Source organism: Dipodomys spectabilis, unplaced genomic scaffold (genome assembly GCF_019054845.1).
Source record: "Dipodomys spectabilis isolate Male_0828 unplaced genomic scaffold, ASM1905484v1 ptg000406l, whole genome shotgun sequence".
NCBI classification, from domain to species: Eukaryota; Metazoa; Chordata; class Mammalia; order Rodentia; family Heteromyidae; genus Dipodomys; species Dipodomys spectabilis.
In genome coordinates, this window is record NW_024871083.1 from 476830 (window position 1) to 500609 (window position 23780).

A 23780-nucleotide genomic window follows, 5' to 3' on the forward strand; every position below is an offset into this window, starting at 1 on the left:
CATTCAAAATTTCCTATGCTAGTTCTTAATCTCTGGGTGATAAATGTATCTCCTTCTATGCTGTTCTTTTATACCTGATCTCCTTTGCTTTCTAAAAATATGTCTTTCTATATTTCTTTATGAACATTTCCTGATACTAAATACACCTACAAAGAGGAAAGAGGATGTTAATTTAAGAGTCCAATAGCTCATGAGTCATTAATGTAACAAAATGGAAAAAGGGGGCATATTTATTGCTACCTCAATTATTCTGAAAAGCTGTCACAACATTTGGTTCAGATTTATTTCATTCTTTGTCTACATAGTGACATAAAATGCATATAAATGCAAATATGAGCCGGGTGCTGGTGGCTCATGCCTGTAATCCTAGCTACTCAGGAGGTTGAGACCAGAGGATTGTGTTTCAAAGCCAGCCTGGTCAGGAAAGTCCATGAAACACTTATCTTCAATTAAGTCCAGAAATCCGGAAGTGGTGCTGTAGCTAAAGTGGTAGAGTGCTCAATTTGTGCTGAAGAGCTGAGAGACGGTGCCCTGGATCAATGTTCAATCCCCACAACCAACAAAAAAGTGCAAATATGGCTTTAAGTTTCCCCCAAAGGAATGATGAAGTCAATAGTAATCGTCCCAAATGATTTAGTGGTGCACCTATTTTGCTGAGTTATTTGTTATGGTTTTTTGCTAAACATATTCTTTTCTTTAAAAATTGTCAATATTAGCTTTATAATAAACTTCATCTAATATTTTTTGGTTCAAAAGAGAAGTACATACAATTGATGTCACTTAGTTTTCTTACTGTGTTAGTTCAAAGCCAACCCAGGCAAGAGTCTGTCAAACTCTTATCTGTAATTAAACACCAAAAAAGACAGAAGTGGACTTTTGGCTCAAGTAGTGGAGTACTAGCGTTGGGCCAGGTTGGAAAGAAAGACAACTCTTCAGGGACAGGGGCAAGTCTCTAAGTTCAAGCCCCAGAACCAGCACAAACTAAACAAACAAGCAAACAAAACAAACTCTGGGTATTTCTTTGGGACTCTCCTTAAAATAATGGTTGTCTGAGATGAGGCTGCTTTTGCTGATCTTACTCACTGGATCCTGCTATTTTGAAATCCTTATTGCTATGGAAAACTCAGGACCAGACTAAAGGAATTGATAACTGATTCCTGCAACAATAGAATCATCTCAGGAGTGAAACATCCATCCATAAGACACTTAAAATGTCCATATCTTTGCTTCTTTGCAGTAGAACACTTTTAAAACAAAGTTACTTCCTTTTGTTCTATGCTGGCCTTCAAATGGTATATTGTTTCCTTTTGTAATACTCTCAGACAGAAGTTTACAGAGGAGGTTTATATGAGTAAAGGACACACTCAAAAAAGTCAGGGACAGAGTTTCCTTCCAGCCTAGGATTCTTTTCTTATACAGCAAAAAAGAAAGCAATAGTTAACTTCAACTTTGTCATTTCTCTATGTTCAATTCCTCTCCTGGGATCAGTTTCCACATCCATTAACATTTATTTCCAGTAACAATTTATGGTGCTGCTCCAGAAAAAAAATGAATGTTTTCTGGCTTCATTGAAATAGCACAAAGACACTTTTGGACATGAGGTAACACGTGTTTCAGAGACAACTTAGTAAAGAGAAATGAAATTTAAGTTGCTTATAAATACATTATCCATGAGAACATTTTGTTCAAACTTCTTATGTGCTCTGTAAATTAAGGTGAATTTTAAATGGGAAGAAGGTTCTCAGATCTTTTATTGTGAGTCTATGTTCTGTGCATTAATTTCCCAAGTGTACATGAGTTAACAGTAAGAGAAACAAAAGCAATTATAGGAGAAAAAGAAGTTCTTTATGTATAAGTGTTCAATACAATATAGAAGACGCTACAAATAAGAAAACATTGAAACAATAAAACCAAGTCCAGTATGTAGATTTATGGGAGTGAAATAGAGAAAGCATTACTCCTAAGTGGAACATGAAGCATGAGGCCACTCCCTTTCTACATCACACTTGCTAATCATGTAAATGTGCAAAAAGGAGAATGGAAGAATGATTCTGTTTCCAATGCAAGTCAGATATGGGAGAATAGACTTAAGTGGAAAAAAAGAGTCCATCTTGAGAGAACAGGAATTATAATAGGAATGACCCTGGTGGCTAAGATCACACATCTTTTTCATTCCTTTTCTTATATTCTTTTGTTGCTCTTCTTGTTGTTGTTGTTGTTGTTGTTATTGTTCGTGGCACCTGAAATATGGGACAGGGCGCTGTCCCTCTGAAACACAGCTCAAGGCTAGTGCTCTTCCACTTGAGCCACAGTGCCACTTCCAGTTTTCTGGTAATTATTGGAGAAAAGAGTCTCCAGGACTTTCCTACCCATGCTGGCTTTAAACCCCAATCCTCAGATCTCACAACAACTTGGTTTATGATCACATTTCTAACAGTGAACACTCAGGATATGTAATGTATATGTTCATCTACCTTTATATGAATTCTTGAGTCAAAAATCTGGGCTACAGGTTAGACTTTACACTCACAAAAGTGTTTGAAGTTTGAAAGTTGATACTCCTGGAAAAATAAAACCTAAGAATGTAAAGGAGTCTGGGAAGTTCAATTTACATCCAGCTTGGACAGTATAGGCTTTGAGACACTACATATAATTAACCAGCCAAAAGCTGGAATACCAGTCACGAGCAAGATTGCTGAATAACAGCTTTAGGTTTTTGCATACATACATACAAACATACATATACACACAGAGGCACTTATAGGTGCACACAAAAATACACAAATGAAACAACTCTCAGAATATGTAGAAAAGTTAGAAAACAATAGAAAATACGTCCTGAGTACGACTAGAATCAAGTGATAATTTTTAATATTAGAAAGTCCTCAAGTGAACTTTCCCCCAAAGTTGAGAATATTACATAGGTAGGGACCAGAGATAGTAAGAGAGTCAAGTAATCATTATTAACGGGATAGGATCCTTGGTGGAATGAATCAGGGAACCTTGCAGGTGCATCTGAAAATGTTCATATCCTGTGTCAAATGTGAAAACATCTTTGGGAATAGTACATAAACAGTCTGAGCAATCAGTCTAGTGGATAACATCATAGGAGAAGTTCAAAATTGCTAGTCTGTTTCTATATTAAATAAACAAACTATGGCAGGGCAATGTGATACAAGCCTGGAATTCTAGCACTCAGACAGGAGATTAGATAGTGGAATTACATAACGATACCTTCCCTGGACCAGGTAGAATAATTTTGTCTCAGTAAAACAAACCAAACAACAAGAAAGAATACACAATTCAGAGTTTGGGCTAATTTTGTCATTATGTTTTGAGAAGTCAAGTTTCAGAATGAATGCAACTCATATATATCCTCACTTGCGTTTTAAATGCTCTCATCATTACAGAACATTCCTAGATGCAAAATAGCTCATGATTCCGATCCAAAAATTTGCAAAAGTAAATAAGCATCATTCTGTTGGATTCCAAATAAATGTTGAAGGATTACAAAAGCTTAAGTCTGGAGAAATAACAAAGTTCGTCTAATGTAGGACTTTGTAGACCTTGTTAAATTAGAATTTAGGTTTAAAATATATTTTTTGGTTTTATTTGTAATTTCATATTCCATAGGATACTACAAAATTCTTTTTAAGGAGAGGGATTAATTGAAAAATTCACAAATGATTCTGGCATTCTATTTGCCTAGATATTCTTTCAAGAGTGTTATAATTAGAACATAGTTACTAGATAATTCCCACAGGTCATGTACACCATATTAATGGGAATAATCTACACAGAGTTGTCAACAAATGGATGACATTAATTTATATATTTAGAAAAAACAATTTTTAAGGGTTTGGTTTAATATGGTATGAAGAGAGTAATTGTGTGACATCTTCTTTCTTCTACCTATATGTAACACAGGAAGCCATTACCTTATTTACGTGCCTCTGTATACATGGAGAAAAATGTTAGGTTTGGGGTTTGTTTTCAATTTAGATTTTGTTTTATTGGTTCGTCCTAGAGCTTGAACTCTTGGCCTGGACAGAGTCTCTGAGCCTGTTTATGTTCAAGGCTCGTGCCCTAGCACTTCAACTTCAGTGCCATTTGAGTCTGGCTTTTGTGGAGAAATTTTTTGGAGATAAGATTCTAAGAAACCTTCCTGTCTGGGTGGGCTTTGAACCATAATTTTCCTATCTTAGCATCCTGAATATCTATGATAGCTAAAAAAGTATAAATATAAATAATATTTGCACGTGTTGTGATCCCAAGAATACCAGTGGTGGAAAAATAATGCAGCTCAGTTTATTGTGGTGTTCTTTTCAGAACAAGGAGGGCGTCACATTAGCAGAGGTGTAGTATTTTGTCAAAATAGAGATAAGGTATTCATGATGTGAATTAAGTAATTTTAAAGTGGCCCTTACAAGTTGGAAACTGTTAGGCTATGATGACTTTATGGCATAAATCTTGGGATTAATGGTCATAGAAATAATAGCTTTCTCTGATAAAAAATTCCTAAGTTCCCTTGCATTTCACAATTGCTTACTGCTAATTCCTGCATCTCAAGGAATTGGGGCCCTGAAATATAGGAAATGACAAATTGAGATGGGTCTTCAATTACTTTGTGTTTACATGTTGCGTGGGCCTTGGTAAGAAGTCTTGCCCTTGTTATCTGATGATGCAGGTACCTGGGACCTGGGATCCTATGACCCATGGGTCCTGCAGAAGAATAATATGCTTTAGGCATCTTAGAAAAATTTGTGCATAATCAGTAGGAATGCTTCAGAAATATGGAGAAAAAGTTTGGGACTAGCGAGTTAAAACAATAAACAGAGCAGCAGAGTAAAATTCATAGATTAGAGGAAAACATTTTTTTTACCATGTGAATTCAGAAGACCCAGAACAGTTAGAATGTATTACAAGTTTATACTAAAGACATTGCATTGATACTTTTTATATTCTAATATATATTTTAAACCTAATTGTTTATATTCCAATCCTATTTATTGGAATAAATATCAATTTATTTGTCAAATTATCAACTAATTCTAGTAAGTTTCATTGTGTGAAATATAAAATCAGCACATATAAATATAAAATATATAACTATATTTAATATAATTAAAAGGCACACGTTTTGCATTGTTCTGTTGTAGTTACTGTATCAAAGGCAACTCTGTTTTAAGTATTATTCCATTATCTCTGCCTCAGTGTTTGATAGAGTTAGACCTAAAGCTTTACCATTTGTAGATTTACAGCATGTAGGCAAGGGGAAACACTGTGATTAAAACATTATCAATTTAATGCCTAATAATGAGGAGAAACATATGGACTTCTCCTGCAACTATGAAAATATTTGGTGATAAAAAGGCAGTAGTGTAAGTTCCTGCCTGGTTGGATGGTAGACAATCCAGGACATTAAGTAATCATGCATATGAACAATTTTTTCACCTTCTTGGCTTTAGTTACTGTTGAAATGGAAGGTATAATAAAAATTATATTTTGATAAAATACCTTCTAGTCTGAACAGTTCTGTTTGAACTGTTCATCTCTCTATCATCCCTTGTAACCAAGATTAGTTTTGTTCAAGTAAGACAATTTACGTTTTCAGGGTAAGATATTCTGGTTGGTCTGTTCCCACATGGAAGAAGGGTAAAGGCTCAGGTAGACATTTGTGCCAGTAACACCTCATTTGGGATAATGTCAGCTGGAGAAGTTTAGAAGTAGCTCTTAAGCAATGCTTACTTTGAATTCATTAGGTCCACAAAGCTAATTCAGTTGGATAAATAAGTACTTGAAAAAGCCATCACCTTTAGACCTATCTATAAATAATTGAGAGTACGATAAAATTCCAAATAAAAAGACTTGATAGTCATTGACAAAAAAATTTGCAAATGTGAGCAATCGACTGATCAATACAATTTTTCCAATATTCACAGAATTTTAGGGAAATAAGATCGATAGCATTGTTAGGAACAAGAAGGTTTCCTTGTTACAAGTAGGCACCCATAGATATAAGCCTGTATAAAGATTGCATCATTAACAACTTAAATTTAGAGGATACTACATGCATCAGCAGCACGTATACTCAAATTACAATACAGAGATTAACATGGCACTTGCAAAAGGATAATATGAAAATTTGAGAAGTATTCCATATTTTTCATTCTTCAGATGCAAGAAATAAAAAACAGTTATTAAAAGGTTGATTACAAAATTACAAGTGTAACAATACACGTAATTCATATAATTAAATTTAGTTTGACATCAGTGTATTAAATCTTCAGCTCAGAAAGGCGTTTACATAGCATAAAATTTACAAAACTTCAAATTAGACAACACTGTCATTTTATCCCAAAGAAAAATAAAGACCTAGAAAAAATAAGGAATCAAACTGTTTCTATATGGAATGCAATCGGAAAGGAAACATTAATTAACCTATATATTATAAAGTAATGTAGAATTCAAAGTATATCTAGGAGAAAATAAAATAAATTATGAACATTATGCAAACATAGAATATAGAATATTTTAAAATATACTTTTTCAGACAAGCACCAGAAATATTTTACTTTCTGAACTACTCATTTCAACAGGTAAGTTAAAATTATTTCTGATTAAAAAATCACAAACTCTGAAGAAATCATTATACGTGTATACAAAAACTATTGAATACATTTTGACATCCAATGCAGGCAATTCATTTGGAAGAATTCCGCGGAATCCATGAATTTTTACAGTAAAATATTGGTGTTGCCGGGCACTGGTGGCTCATGCCTATAATACTAGCTACACAGGAGGCTGAGATCTGAGAATCATTGTTCAAAGCCAGCCTGGAAAGGGAAGTCTGTGGTACTCTTTTCTCCAATAAACCACTAGAAAACTGGAAGTGGAGCTGTGGCTCAAGTGGTAGAGTGCTCACCTTGAGCTGAAGAACAGAGGGATAGCTCCCAGGCCCAGAGTTCAAGCCCCATGACAGACCAAAAAAAAAAAAAAAAGATATTGCTCTTATTTGTTTGTGAAAATATTTTGTAGGGACACAAAAGATGGACTTGCATTTTTGAAATTTAAGAAACTTAACCCGAACATTAGGACTTAGTTGAACAATTTGTACAGCCCTCCACAACTTCATAGAGGGAATGACACATACTTATCCTTTTGGCAATATCAAATGCAGTTTCTTCTATGTTGTTCTTCAGGCCTGGTTTTATATAATGGTTCAACAGAAGGAGATCCAGCGTATCTTTGCTATCTCAATTCTCAGCAGCAAGATACAAGGGGGTCAAGAGGCCTTTAGTTTGGGCATTGGTATCTGTATCATGATGAAGTAAGAAAGAAGCCACTCTGGTATTATTCCACGTATATGCACTGTGCAGGGGTGTCCAGTCATCTACAATTATTGTATGTGCCGCTTGAGACACCAACTCATTGACAATGTCTAAGTGTCCACTGTAGGCTTCTCAATGAAGAGGGGTATACTCATCGTCATCCCTACTATTCACATGAGTGGCCATTTGGAAAGAAGTCTCCGCACTGTAATAAGCCGAATATTTTTGGCAGCCCAATGAAGAAATTTGCTTGGATCTTTCTCCATTTTTTTTTCTTTAATTGATACCATTCCTTACTTTTTCATCTTGTTCCTCATATTCCTAAGAATTGCCTAACCAGAGACTTTGAGAGCCAGTGGGAATGAGGTATCCATGTATTTCCCTATTAGTTCACATTGGTTGAACTGGTCAGAAATATCCGGTGAATTTTCTGCATCTGTTTATTCACCATGATTTATTTTCTCTTTTTCCAATTTTACTATTCGAAATTATTCTAACCGGAGAGTAAGGAATTGTTAGAGAACAGAGGAAAGATGTTCCTCCGTATTCAAATGTACACACTGAAAATGAAGACCAGTGATGTCTTCATGTGCAGCTTATTTTAGGAATGAGAAAATAGGAAATAATGCCTTCTACATAAATGATTTGTTAAATGGCAGAGCAAAAAGTGAAATGATGCAACCAAAAATATAAAAGCAAAATAAATTAGGATAATTATGGAGCAATCATATTATTTATGAGAACCAAGAAAGGGAAAAAGAGAGAGACAGATGTGCAATGACCTATCTAGCCACAAAATCCATGCCTCTGATCAATTTATAGAGCAAACAAAATTTTATTTTTTAAAAAAGATGAAAATAGAATTTATGTATTTACTTGAAATTAGTAAATACATTTTTAGTAGCCTACATAAAGAGACATAACTTTGACCAAATTACAGACAATAAACTAAATCCTTGATAATTCTAGTAACAGATCTGACTGAAATCAGTTGAATCACACTTTTCCTGTACAATGAAGGAATAGGAAGGTAGTCAAGCAGCAGAGAAGGCAGGGAGATTGTATCTGTGACAAAACTTTGTGGGAATTGGTATTGAGGATTTCTTACTGGTGATCCACTTGCAATGGAAGCATGATTCTGAACTATTGATTTAATCATTATATTCTACAAGAAGATAAATGAGAATTGATAGTTAAGGACTACTAATACATTTTGACCTTCTCACTAAGCACGTTCAATCATCAAAATCACATGAAGACAATAGATAGGCCTCCTTTTTAGATGAAAGCAAGTGTCTTAAAAAAAAAAAAACAAGGAATGTATGTAGTCATGCAAAGGACTTCTATTTTACCAATGCCTCATACAATTTTCTAATGTTGGGTACCAATAAATAATGGATCTATCAGAAAGCTCTTAAAGCTAATATGTTCAATAGTGAGTTCTCTTACACTATATCATGGTATTGTTTGGGTATGGTCTGAAGAATAAATTTACATTACTAACTTGAATTTCTGACAGGACAATATCACCACTGTACATCTTGCTTCTATACTCTCATTTTTAAATTACTATCTAAGTATGTGCATTAGATAACTATTGAGGAAAAAATAGGAGCCACACTGATGGCTTATGTCTTTAATAGTAGTTAAACAGAAAGATGAGATCTGAGGATTGTGGTTTGAAAGCAGACCAAGAAAAAAAAGTCCATTAGAATCTGATTTGAAAGTAACCAGCAAAAGCTAAAAATGGAGCTGTGGTACAAGCAGTAAAATGCTAGTCTTGAGAAAACTGAAACAAAAAATAAATTCTGGGACAAAGCCAGGCCCTGAGTTCAAGCCCTAGTATTAACACCAAACAAATAAATTACTTAATAAGGTAATTAATTAATTAAAAATAAATTAAGTGATCACATGTGGAGAAGCAGGTAAAATGTAACATGCGTGGTGATGGTTTATGTATTATTTTGTAATAAGGCATATTATCATTTGTCTTAATCACTAAAATTTTATTTGAACTTTTTTGTACAATAAATCCTGAATTTAGCATGCATGTATATGTGTGTGTACATGTGCGAACATGTGTGTATGTGTATATGTGTGCATGTGCTATTGCAATGTTGCTTGCCAATGTGGACAGGGTGAAGCTGAAAAGAGCTAACTGTGTTGCAATGTTTTTATATATCAGTGTTCTGTCATGTCTTTTCAGTGGAACCACCCTTCTGTATATATTATTTGTCTAATAATAACGTCATCATAATCAAAGCATTTATAACATTAAGTTAGATAAAGAGAACGCTTTCAGGTCTTATTGTATGTTGGGTAAGAAGATACAGACATAATTAGGTAGTAAGTTATTTTGCTGTAAGTTGATTATCAGTACAAAATACGTATGTGACTTCTTAAATTGGTTATACTTTTAAGATACACTCATAGAGTGATTTGGACCGACTTGACCAAACAGGTATTACTCTCTGGTTATTCCTGTGAAACACAAGTTGGATAAACTCTTTCTGGATTTCTGTTGAAAATAACTTTCTTTGCAAGATCATATCTATTCTCACTAAGAGATAATCAAACCCATACTACGTTTGAATATCTCATCTTATTGTCTGAAAATAAGTATTGTGGATATGCTTGTTAGATATTCCTTTCAAAAACGAATAAACAAAAAGCATGGGTCATGTCCAGATTGTGGATGCATTTGAAGGTATTTTGTACATGCACAGGGATCTTTACTAATGGCTCTTTTGTGGGAGTAACTATGGCAACTTTAACAAAAAAGGCTTTTTGAATATCTTTTCCAATATACCTAACATCCCAGAGCAAGTCTTGCAATTTCTGAAAATCCTTTGAATATTTTAGCATTATTTCATTTCATTGACTATAGAGCCAAAATTTCTGAAATAAATATTGTTAAGATCTGAAAATGTAAGTGGGTATATAGTCTTTTTTATGCGTCATTTTATGAAAACCCAGTTTTTATGAAAGTAAATGGAATAGAATAAAAGAATGTAAGTGACTTGGGTAAGCTAATTATTAGTATAACTTTGTTTTCTATTAATAGTCCATTGAATGTACATGATGCAGTTAAATTATTTCCTTTGTGTCTCTGTACTTCAGTTAGTTTTATAATCTTTATAGTTATGAGTGAGTTTTTGTATAAATAAAGGTCTTTTAAAACGATTAGGATTAACCTTGTGTTTTGTGTCCTACTCCCAAGAAAATGAGTTATTTTTAAGTGTTAATAGTTTATCATTATCATTATCATTATCATAGGGAATCATTATCATTTTCATAGGGAATTTAAAAATGCAGTAGTATTGATGTCTTTTTAAACCAATTGTATTCACAAGTTGGAGAGTCTTTAATTCATACTTAGGTCTTGGTGTCTATGATTTTTAACCTCTCGTTCCTAACATTAATGATAGGTCAGACTGCATTTTTGGGTATATGAAAGGTAAAATATTTATCTGGGGTCAAAGTGATTTTTATATCAGTCTTTCTTTAATAACATTTTAAAGTAGTACATTTCTCTCAAAATGTTGGGTATAAAAACCAATCAAAATACTTCTAATGGTAAACAATTTAGGTGAACTACAATGTGGAAATGATTGCTCCAAAAGACCTGCAGTCTGTTTCCGTCAGGAATTGGGCAGGTCATTCTTTCAGTAAGACTGTATTAACTAGAGATGGGGTCACCAGGCAGTGCAGTGTTGAGTGAAGGGATAAAATATGATTTCTACTATTTTGAGCTAGAAATCAAGAATATTATAGTTTAGCAATTCCTTTCACCAGGGAGGTATACGTGATTATGAACTTGGAGTTTTCATATTACAGTTACTTCTTTTCTTTATTTTTGTTGTTGTTGGTCATGGGGCTTGAACTCTGGGCTTGGGTACTGTCCCTGCGCTCTTCCACTCAAAGCGAACACTCTACCACTTGGACCACAGTGCCACTCCCAGTTTACTAGTGGTTTATTAAAGATAAGAATCTCACAGTCTGTCCTGCCAGAGCTGGCTTTGAACCACAATCCTCAGATCTCAGCCTCTTGAATAGCTGGCTTTGTAGGCATGAGCCACCAGTATCCGGCTTAGTTACCTATTTTCTAAGAAAGATAAAGTGAAATATTATTAGAGTGTGCACAATAATTTTGGGATATTTTCCTAGAATTAGTAGACTGAGTGCTGGTATTTAGTTACAAAATAGAATGAGGTTATTTGATATGGTGGGAATGGACCGCAGGCTAACAGTTACCGTGTGTGCAATGTTGTACTAGTAATTGCAACTCTGAAGACTTAATATCATCATCTTAGAATTAAAAATAGAAGTAGTTCCACTTTCTGGGATTATTGTGAGGATTAAATTAGATACCAAATGTAAAGTACTTGGAAAAACAATCAGAGTTTGATACTTTCTACCTGTTATTTTATCATGTGATATATTCTAATATTTTTACTGCGATTTTTATATTGTGTCTATTTAGGATATGCAAAGTGATATATTCATATTAATTGCGTTGTTCACTTTTATGTCATTATGAGGAAAATACCTGCAAAGAAAATTTCTGAGCAGGAAATTATCATATTGACTCATTGTTTAAGATCAGATGTCTCCATCGTTTTTTTGTTTTTTTTGTTTTTTTGGGTCCGATCATGGGGCCTGAACTCTGGGCCTGGGCGCTGTCCCTCAGCTCTTCAGCACAAGGCTAACGCTCTACCACTTGAGCCACAGCGCCACTTCTGGCTTTTTTTTCTTTTTGCTTATGTGGTATTGAGGAATCGAACCCAGGGCCTCTGGCATGCAAGGCATGCGATCTACCACTGAGCCACCTTCCCAGCCCCATCGTTTTTAATTATATTTTTATAAAATAGTTGTACAAAGGGTTTTCCATTCAACGAATCGGTTTATAATTACAATGGATCTTTACATAACTTTCTCACATCCTTCCAAACCTCACCCCACTTTCATTTTTTCTAGTTTCATACTATCTGCATTGAATATTATGGCTTCACTCTCTACTTCCAGAAGTCTATTTAATCCTTCCCTTTGACTTCCCCTCACCTTTTCCAAGTGCTAGTCTCCTGGTACTCATTCTGTTGGATTAAAAGTTAAATTTTATAAGAAATTACAACTGTTAAATACTCCTCTGCAGTGCTGGGAAGGTGGTTCAGTGGTAGAGTGCTTGCCTTGCAGGCCTGAGGCCATGGGTTCAATTCCTCAGCACCACATAAGCAAAAAGAAAAAAGCCAGAAGTGGAGCTGTGGCTCAAGAGGTAGAGCGCTAGCCTTGAGTTGAAGAGCTGAGGGACAGCACCCAGGCCCAGAGTTCAGGCCCCATGACCGAACCCAAAAATAAATAAATAAATAAATAAATACTCCACTGCAAATAGCATGCTTTGATTAATACTGTTGTTTAACTTGCATAAAATTCTGGCTTCCAAATACACATCCTTGGTGTGTCTGGCTCTGACTTCGTTTACTTAACATAATTTTAGATCTATCCATTTCTTTGCAAATGCTGTAACAGTCTTTATAATGGATGAGTGCAACCTAATTGTATATTTGTGCAACACTTTGTCGAACCATCCCTCTACTAAAGGTCGTCTGGGCTGTTTCCATAAGTCCTCTACGGTGAATAGTGCAGTAGTGAACATGATTGTGAGAGCGATTTTACTGTAACGTTTTGGAAGAATTCATAACTATTTTTATGTGAGCAATCCTCTAGCCAATTTTCCAGAATAAGCATATCCCTTTCTTCATCTCCATCACAACGTTTATCAAGTCCTCAAAAACACACTACCCCTTACAGGTCTCAATCAGCTAAAACCACACTGTGCCCATATTCTTTGTTGTTGTTGTTGTTGTTGTTTTTTTCTGTCCGGTCAAGGGGCCTGAACTCTGGGCCCCTCTGGTGCTGTCCCTCAGCTTTTCTGCTCAAGGCTAGCGATCTACCACTGGAGCCACAGCACCACTTCCAGCTTTCTTCTTTTTGCTTATGTGGTGCTGATGAATCAAACCCAGGGCCTCATGCATGCAAGGCAAAAGCTCTACCACTGAGCCACTTTACTAGCCCCAATGTGCCCATATTCTTTTAACACATTTTTTCATAATTTTACACATAATTTAGTGAGAATCTTCTATGTAGTTTCCTAATGTGGGAATAAGGGATATGACAATAGAATAAAAGTAAGAGATATGGAATTTAATTAGCTATTATCATATTTAAAATAATTTTTAGCTCTAACTCATAGTCTCACTATTATTTTAATCTTTATTTGATTACTTCACATAACCGCTAAATTATAACATATGATTTAAATACAAAGGCAAAAATGTGTGGTTTTACTTTGACACTCATGTGTGAGGATGCACAATATGGGCAAATAAAGGGATAGGAATTAATAGTCATTATCCATTTTGTTAAATGGTTTTCTCAAACTGATTCTCACAATTCATATTTCATTCAACAACAAGAAACATGACAATTCCCTTTGCTTTGCTCCTCATTAAACTTGTTTCCATGTTATTTTATAATGAAGGATGATTTCATAAATCTACTGTAGATATAAAAATATGTTAAAATATTTCTATATGTATGCATTGATATAAATATACACACATATATTTTAAAGGTTATAATGATAAATTATAACATCTGTAACTGTACAATTTACTAAATTATTAAAAAAAATGGATGGCTCAGGCCTGGAATCCTGGTTATTCAGGAGGCTGAGATCTGACGATCATGGTTTGAAGCCATCCTGGGCAGGAAAGTCCATGAGCCTCTTATCTCCAAACAACCAACAGAAAATCAGAATTGGAACTGTGGCTCAAAGTAGTAGAGTGATAGCCTTGAGAGAAAAGACTCAGAGATATCACCCAGGCTCTTAGATCAAGAACTAAAATCTCCCCCCAAAAAGTATTTAATTTACACCTGTGTAAGTAGAGTATTTCCTTCACCCAAATGCACATCCATGCTCATTTGCAAGGTAACTCTGTTATGTCTGGTGTACCACATAATATTATCACTTAAGTACAAAGCATTGAAGCATGGGTAAACTCTATCTCTCTCATGCATTTTTCTCCACTCAAATATTCAAATCTTACAATTATTCCCATTATTTAAAATCATAGTTTTTTTCTTTAATACCCATAATATTAGAATTGAAATTGAGTGTCTTGTGTCTCCTAAATGGATCTTCTTAACACTTTGGCATGCCCCCAGTCCTAAATTATCCTGATTAACTATCAGATAGAATCTCGCTTCCAACTTGTGTATGATCGTGGGCTCAATCTACTTCATGTTATTCTTCCTCGAATTTAGAATAACAGGTGCCTGGCATTGTGTACACATCTTTCTGTCCAGTCTGAGCTTTAACCACTATCCTCACAACAGTAGACTCCCATGTAGTCAGAATTTTGATAAGCTTATCATAGCTTTTTAAAAAAAATATTTGCATTTCCTGCAGGTTCTTGAGTACTGAGTTAACTTGTTTTCTTGGGTTGTTTTTTTTCTTTTGAATGTGTGTGTTGAGTTGTTCTTCATTTTTCCTTTTGTTTCCTTCACTCAAGTTCTTACCTATAGTGCTGAGAAACCAATTTTTTCTCAAGATAGTCAAGGTGAACATTATTTATTCCAAAACAATTCCAGTAATATTTAAACACCTTCAGGAATTTCGAGAAGATGGTGGAGAAGAACCTGGTGGCTAAACAAGTTCTCGCGTAGAAAGCAGTTCTAGTGTTCCAGTGAACAGTCCTAGGCACACCAAGTGTGCCATCACAGTACAGAGAGTTTGACCAGAGAGGGAAAATCCAGGTAAAGAGACAGATCTGAGCATTTTCCAGCAGCCATGGCTGTGGCGGCTGGGGCAGCTGTGGCAGCTGTGGTGGCATCCATAGCAACCAGGCCTACAACCCAGAGAGTCTGGGACAAATACGAGCAGATTTTACTCAACACCAGCAAGAACTGACAAGTAGCAGATATCTTCATCTTGCAGATAGCAGACCAGAGGCTACCTAGGAACCAACACTCCAGCGTGAGTACAAAAGTGCCATCCTCATTCCTTCTCAAAGGGAACAGAGAAGAGAAGGCCACCCCTCCCCCCAACACTGGAGATATCCATCTTTGATACAGACAAAGGCCTGGCTAAGCAGTTACCTCTAACTCAGTCCTTTGATGAAAACAAAAGAGTCATTTAGCGAGTCACAAGTACCTACCCTGACCTGCCATTCTCAACTTCACCCATGGGAAAGTCACCATAAGCAGGCAGAGAAAGCTACACCCCCGAAGGAGTGGCTTTCTTCACTGGGTAAACAGAGCCAGAGGCTGCCCCTGCCTAAGGCAACCCTGACAATCAATTGAAAATCAGTAAACATAAACCCTGAGAATGGCTACAGGCTGGGCTCTGTGAATATCTCAAAAGCTAGCCTCTCAGGGAAAAGCTACTGTTTGCTGAAAGGCCTCAACTTTACCCAGAACCCAGCCTTATCACAGCAACTCTAAACTAGAGGAAACAGCCATCTCCCTCTTTTATGATACTCAAAGCAGATCTACCTCCCACTGAACTAGCCTGGAAGGTGGTTCATAAAATCCTTGGCACTGCAGAGAATTTTTCTGCCTGCTCAAACCAACTGACCTCAAAAACCAATCAAGCCACAGGAAAACCAAACACCACAACCTGAGCAGAGACTTCAAGAGACTGGTTACAGACACAAGGGAGATACAGGATCTTCCCATCAATCCCCGAAAAACAAAATCAAAGAAGTCTTTTTTTGTATCTTTTTTAAATTTTTACTTTTTAATTATAAAAATTGTTTTTATTAATCTTTTTTTCTTACTCTTATAACTTTTATTTTAGGTGTATATGTGTGTGTGTGTACTTTTAAAAAAAAAAATCTCTACTGACCTTTTGGTCTTTTTTGTTCTTTCTTTCTCATTTGTTTTACTTTTTCATCTTTTGTTCTTTTTGCATGAATTATTTGTTGTTCTGCTCATCCTCATATATACCTGTCACTGATTATAAGACCTTATTCCCCATTGTGTACATACTTAATCCAAAAACGTATTACTCAATTCAAAACCTCTTAAGATTAAATTCCTTATCCTTTAAGAGGCTAGTTCAAACAATAATAATTTTACCTATAAATTTGGACACAATTTATCCCAGTATATTATTGGCTCTATCCTTCATGCACATAATTTATCACAAAATTTAAGTAGGAATTCCTTCATCCCTTAAAGAGAAACTTCTCTGAAGAGGAAAGAAGGATGGCCAATAGACACATGAGGAAATGCTCAAAATCCCTAGCCATAAAAGAAATGCAAATCAAAACAACATTGAGATACCACCTCATGCCAGTTAGAATGGCAAAAATCAAGAACTCTAATAACAACAGATGCAGGATTAGATGTGGTTAGGGTAACCGTACTGCATTGTTGGTGGGAGTGTAAACTTGTTCAACCACTTTGGAAAGTGGTATGGAGGTTCCTCAAAAGACTCCACATAGACTTCCCCTATGACCCAGCAATTCCACTTTTGGGCATTTACCCAAATGATCACAAAGAAGACCACACTAAAGCTCCCAGCACAAATATGTTTATGGTAACATTATTTACCATAGCTAATCTTGGAACCAACCCAGATGCCCCTCAGTAGATGAATGGATCAAGAAATTGTGGTGTATGTACACAATGGAATTCTTTTTCTCCACCAAAAAGAATGACATTGCCCCATTGTTAGGAAAATGAAAGTCTTGGAAAAAATTATATTAAGTGAAGTAAGCCAGGCCTAAATACTCATAGGCCCCATGTTTTCCCTTATTGGTAATAAATAGTATGTGTCTGAGACAAGCAGAAAAGGTAAGATTCGTTGATGTTAGGTGAAATGTACCCCAAGATAAGTATTCAAATATTTTTTTTCATGCGATTGTTTTTAACATATTTATAAGATGAATTTTTGATGCTTTGTATGTTCCTCCCCCACGATATAACTCCTGTTTTCACTATATTTTATGTTGGTATACTTTGTGGAGGGGCATGGAAAAAACAAATCGAAAAAAGGATAGAGTTGGACCCATTGTAACAATGAGATGTAGAAGATGTTATGTCGAAAAACGAACTTTAAAACTTTCGCAAGGTGGAGTATAATGGGGTGAGGCAGGAGAGGTGAGATGGAAGGGGATAGGAAGGGGAAATAAAGGGAGGAGGCAACAATGCTTGATAAGAAATGTACTCATTATCTTGCCCATGTAATTGTAACTCCTCTGTATGGTATTTTCAGAATATTAAAAAAAACCTTCATACCTATTAATTTTATATGAATTCTAAGTGCTTAGAAGGTTCTTTTTATTTTCACAGCCGTCTTTGGCATACACAGACATATCATGGATTATATGAAGGTAATAAATTTCCAGATGCTTGCCAGGAGGAGTAAAACCTAAATTTTTTTTTTTTTCGAGAGGCTTGCCATTTCATGAAAAAAAATATGCTGCTTGATGCAGGATTTCACAAAATTATATTGCTAGGAAGAATTTAAACAATCATCTAACATTACAGAGTTGAGGGAGATGAATTGATCTTCTGAATAATTTACTTTTGGGTCAAATAAGAGCAGGCTGCCAAAAACAGAGTAGACTTTAGAGAAACATGAGGAGTTGTATGTAAATAGGTGATTAGCTGATTTTGTTAATTTGTGAACTAATACAGGGAAATAAAGTGCAACAAGGTTAAAAAAATAAAGAACTCTGCATTGAAATACTCATTTGTGTGTGTGTGCACACACGTGCCTGTACACACACGTGCATGTTCATGTGCTCATGCATGCATTCATCATTCCTGCTCTAAGCATCTGTGCCCAAGGTAGTGGTCTACCACTTGAGCCACTGCTGCAATTCTGGTTTTTTGGAGATAATCACATGTTTTTTCATGATTGGACTGGCTTTGAACAGTGTTCTTCAGATCTCGGCCTCCCGAGTAGCTAGCTAAGCTGATTCACCCTCTGAGTAGCTAGTTAATATTCTGTCTGTCCTCTATGCTTCACTGCTCTTTTATTCTTTTCCTGAGGTTATCACAAGCCTGTCATATTTATTTCTAATTGTTTTAAAAATACTGTTACTGCTTGGCACCAGGGGCTCCAATCTGTACTCTTAACTACTTAGGAGGCTTGAGAACAGAAACCAGGACAAATTTTAGGGGAGTTCCTTCTCAATTTATAGCTGGGTGCATTGGATCATTTCCACCATCCTGCACTATCTAGAGACTAAGATTGGAAGGACTGCAGGATCCAGGAAGGTAGACAAGTAGGTGTGCAACTCTGATGCCATTGATGATGGGAAGAATAAAAGGACAGATCAGGTGCATGTTCTTGTGGAAAGGGAACCCCTATACTAAAATTAACCACTGATATGACAGCCTAGCAAGAACAATACCCCAAGTTGAAATCCCCACAATTTTCCAAAACCAAAAGAAGTACATACATTAACATCCCAAAACTTAGTACAATCTGTTCTTTTCTCTAATATCATCTTTATCTGATTATCATATTATGTGACAGAATAGTTTCTTCATTAAACTTATGATATATTTTAAAAGACCTCGAAAATTCTTTCTCACTTATTAAGTGCAAATGAATGGCATATTGCCTCATTTCTTACATATTTGACTGCCACTAAAAATCCATCCAATGATTATTATAGTAATATATTCTGATTTATTACTTTATTTGTAACAGTTATTAAACATTTTGCTTTTCTGGTGAAGTTTAAGTATTTAAATGGTATCATCAAAGTATATTCCTTGGGTACTTGGGGCAGGTTTTTATAAAGTTTTTAACTAATGGTTTCTAAGAATTCTTAATTTCTATATTATTTGTATTATTTTTAATTTCAATATAATTTTATTGTAAGGGTAATGTACAGAGGGGTTACAGTTACATAAATAAGGTAATGAGTACATTCTTTTGAAAGGAACCTTGTTAACCCCTCCATCGATTTTTTTTGTACACTCAAACAATTACTGATGCTTTTGCTGTTGCTATTGATCAAATGTACTTTTGCTTTCATTGTTCATGCATTTTTATTTTAAAATTGATATAAAAGGGGTTTACAGTTACTTAAGTCAACTAAAGAGTACACTTCATTTTATTTTCTATATTTCAAATTTTGATGTTAGTTACTTATTTTCTTGTTTCTTTAGGATTCTTTTTTCAGAGTTGTAGGATTAGTAAATTTAATGTTGCATAATTTTTACACATGTAAATTATTCAGACACATATATGCTGCTTTTAAAATATTTAACATGTGAATATTTAAAATTATTTTCTTAATTTTTATATGGTTAGTGAATTTAAATAAATTGATTTTCTTATAGTTCTAAACATATTTTTCCAGGTAACAAATAATTACTGTATTTTCAAGAAGCACATACTATATTAAGAAAGGCTTCATTTCCTGGTCATTTTTTTGTAAATATTTGTACTTGAATTAAAAAAAAAGTTTGAGCTGGGCATGGTGATTTGTGGCTTCTATTTTCTACCTATGGTAGGAACTGCAAATAGGGTTTGTAATTCGGGAGAGCCTGAGAAACTATGAGACCCTATCATAAAAATATCCAGAGTGAAATGATTACAGATATAGCCTCCCATAATGAGATATAGAGCGCCTGGTTATCATACGCTAAATCTTGAGGTTAAAACACCAGTACCATTAATCTTTTGTCAAAATTAAAGTATACATGTTTCAAAATGTTTATTATTTAAAACTTATTTGCAAAGGTTCTCATGTCTTCTATTTCTTAATTTTCAATTTACTTAATCTATAAGAATCCAAGTATATTGTGACTATTTGATTTCTACTAAACGTTTAAATAGTATGAGCAATATTATGATTTCATATATTAACCTATTTTTATTATTTGTGATAATTTCCTCTATTTAATATTATAATATCAATATTCCAAATGTGTGTATGTGATGTGTGTGTATGTGTGTGTGTGTGTGTGTGTGTTTATGTGGTTTTTGTGTGTGTGTGTTTTGTGTGTACTTCGTAATTCTTGGGAGATCACACCATTATTTCACATATGCTATATCAAGATTTTACCACTGAACTATATACTGTGTATTTATAATGTAAATAGTGTTTTAAATTATGATAAATAGTGTTTTAAATTATGACTTTTAAATTTTCATTCCTAGTATGTTTTTTCAAAATTATATATGATAAAATGTGATCCATTTTCTATCCACATTAGCAATTGTTATTGTTATTTTACTGTTATTTAGAATATTTCCAGTGCTTTTTCACTTCCAAATTCTTGTGTTTGTTATTGATAAAGGTTTTACTTTGCTTCTTTTCTCTCTTCATTCTTTTTGCCTTTAGAGTTTACCTTTTGTTTCCTTTATTTCTTTGGAAATTAATTATCATATTCCTAATACAATTTCTTTACATTGTAACAGGTCTATACAATGCTTTATTTTCTTTTTTATTTTTCCCATCTTCTCTGACTCTTAGTCCACACTCTTAGGTGGATGAAAAAGAAACTTGATTAAGGACACTTTGATTATTTTCCTTCTTTTCTTGTCTGAAGTCTTTCTGTATTTGAAACACAATAACAATGACATACAGCTCCTAGGTGGTCCATCATTCTATCCCTTCTCACTCTCCTCTGTTGTACAGCTCAAGTCGTTATCATTCAACTTTATTATGCTATAGTGTTATCTAAATCTTAACTCATTCCTAAATTAATTTTAGTTGTTTTAAGCATTCTCTAAAGACATTTTTTCCTATATAATATCTGGGGTCTTGTGTTTTCACAAGGTATAAAATATGAGTGACTATCAAACATCTAGATATCTGTAGAATATTGGTCCAACTGCTCAATTCACTTGTATGTAAATTCAAGGAATACAGGTCAGTCAGAACAAAAATGGTGTAGCTTGAGCCCTCATACTAGATTTGATTCTTATTACCATTTTTATTAGTGAAAGAACCGACATATATTAGAATGTAACGGATTTATCAAAAATAAATTCTTAGTTTTATTGTCAATAGATTTTGAAAAGGATGCCATGACTTAATGAAATAAAAATAGAATCTTAAATGGGTGTATTGGCACTATTGCCTCTCTAGTTATAAAGGATGATCTTAGATTACTGCCTCAAACCTTATACAAAAATTTAAAACAAAAAAATTATTATCAAACTAAATGTGAGTTGTAAAAACCTACAAAACATAAATGTAAAAATTCATGACAATGGATCAGTAAAGGTTTCCAAAAAGTTGACATGGTAAGCATTAGTGGCTAAAGAAAAGCAAGAATAAACTAATATCAACTGATAACCTTTCTTAATTCTATGAAAGTAGTGAAAACATATCCAACAGATAGAGGGCACATATTTGTTAATGCTACGATGTTAATGCTACAGTGATCCTGAATCTTAAGTACTTTTATATTTTCTAATTCTGTATAAATTTTTCCCGAACAGGATATTTCTATAAAGAACATATATAAATTAATAGTCAATACAATAGGAGAAGTATATGAATTAAGCTCCTCTTTAGTATCTAAGAAAAAAGAAAAAGAAAGCTCACTGGTATGACCATAATATAAAAAGAAGACACAAAATATAGTAATGCATTTGTGGAGAAATTGATATACTCCGCATAGCAGAATGATTTGTGTAATACTACAGTCATTTAGCAAGCAAGTTTTCAAGTCTTCAAAAGGTCAAAGAGAATTGTATATGTTTTAGCCATTACACTTCTATGTATGTATTAAAGACAAGTAAAAAACTTGTATGGGTCGGGAATGTAGATCATTGACAGTGCACTTGGACAGTATGAGTGAGAACCTGAAAATAATTCCCCAAAACAAATTTTGAAAAGACACCCTATAGAAGATTTATGCAGGAAAAAATCCTGTAATTCAATTTTATATCTATTTTAATATCTGTTATAAAATTTATAGCATTTCTATTTGAAGAAAGGCAAGTTTGTAAAAATTAGGCTTAGAAAACTATGATTGCACAATTCACTTCCAAAGAACTAAAATGTATACAATGAAAGGAGATAATATATTGCATGTGAATTTCATGTCAGCAAAAAAATAAAACTATAGTTGAAAATTCTTCACACAAAATACAAAATACCCAAAAAGAAGTTTTTGTTGTTGGCTAAAAATTCTTTGTAAACTACAGCTTCTAAAACAAAGATGTGATTTCTGTTTATTTTGAGTTTTATTGTCTGTTTTTTGAGTTTATTCAGAGATAACCCAATCAAAAAATGTATGTGATAACTGGAATATCTAGGAATTATACATCACTTATACGTAATTAATAACCTTTTCTGGAAGAAACTTTTAGCAAATGATAGAAAACACAAATCTATGCATCTGCATTTTATGATAGCCATATGTTACTTGCTCAATCCAATTGCTTTTCTCTACTTTGCTAGAAAAAAGTATTCTCAGGATAAGAACCAATAACGTGAAAAGAAACAAAATACACAATCATCTTGATTTATTTGTGACAAAAACAAATGAAATAAAACAATTCCACTTAAGTGACTCCATTATTAGTATCATTATTAGTATCTATGAAGATGATCTTGAATGCCAACATCCATTGAATTTTTGGAATTTTAATTTCTACGAACATATGAAAACTAGAACAAGACAACAAATATAGTCTTAGAGCAAACCAGCCTTGCAATAATTTTCTTAATTGTATTGAAATTACCAAAGAATTAATACCATTAAAACTATCCTTTCCTATGGAAATCATTTAAAAATGTTTATCACTTATTATAATTAAAATACCAAGCAAGAGCAATTTTACAGAATAATTACAAATATCATTTTATTACTATCGTAAAATAGAATAAAAGACCAGTCCCAATATATTATCATTATTCTTAATTTCGAATCATTACCTAAATATCTTAAACAATCTAAATAGTCATGTCTTTAACAAAGATGTAAATATTCTCTACTTTTTACCTAAAATTTTCCATGCGTATGTATTCATGTTTCTAAGAAATGTTCACAGCAGGTAAAAGATGCTTCTGTGAAATTAATGTGATATATTTTGTTGTTGTTCTTGATGTTGTTTGCAAGGTTAGGCATTGTCCCTAAGATATTTTGTGCTCAAAGCCAGCACTCTACAACTTGAAATATAGAGCTAATTCCTGTTTTTAGCGGTTAATTTGAGATTAGAATCTAACAAGCACTTTTCTGTCTCGGCTAGTTTCTAACACAATTTTAAGACCTCATTACACAGAATAGCTCGAATTATAGGTGTGAGTCATTGACACTTGGTGTAATGTATTTTTTTAACTTTAATTATATCTCAAGATTTTTGTTTTACTAAATTGTACATCGTTCTACACATAAATTTACATATATGTATATATTTCTGATGGCAATCTGTAAAAATGTATGTCTTTCTACACATAATAT

General features: G+C 34.0%; 1 pseudogene; it reads left to right on the top strand.

The window, feature by feature from the left end:
* Window positions 1–6070: 6070 nt before the first annotated feature.
* LOC122096957 lies at window positions 6071–6167 on the top strand (annotated as a pseudogene).
* The last annotated feature ends 17613 nt before the right edge of the window (window positions 6168–23780 follow it).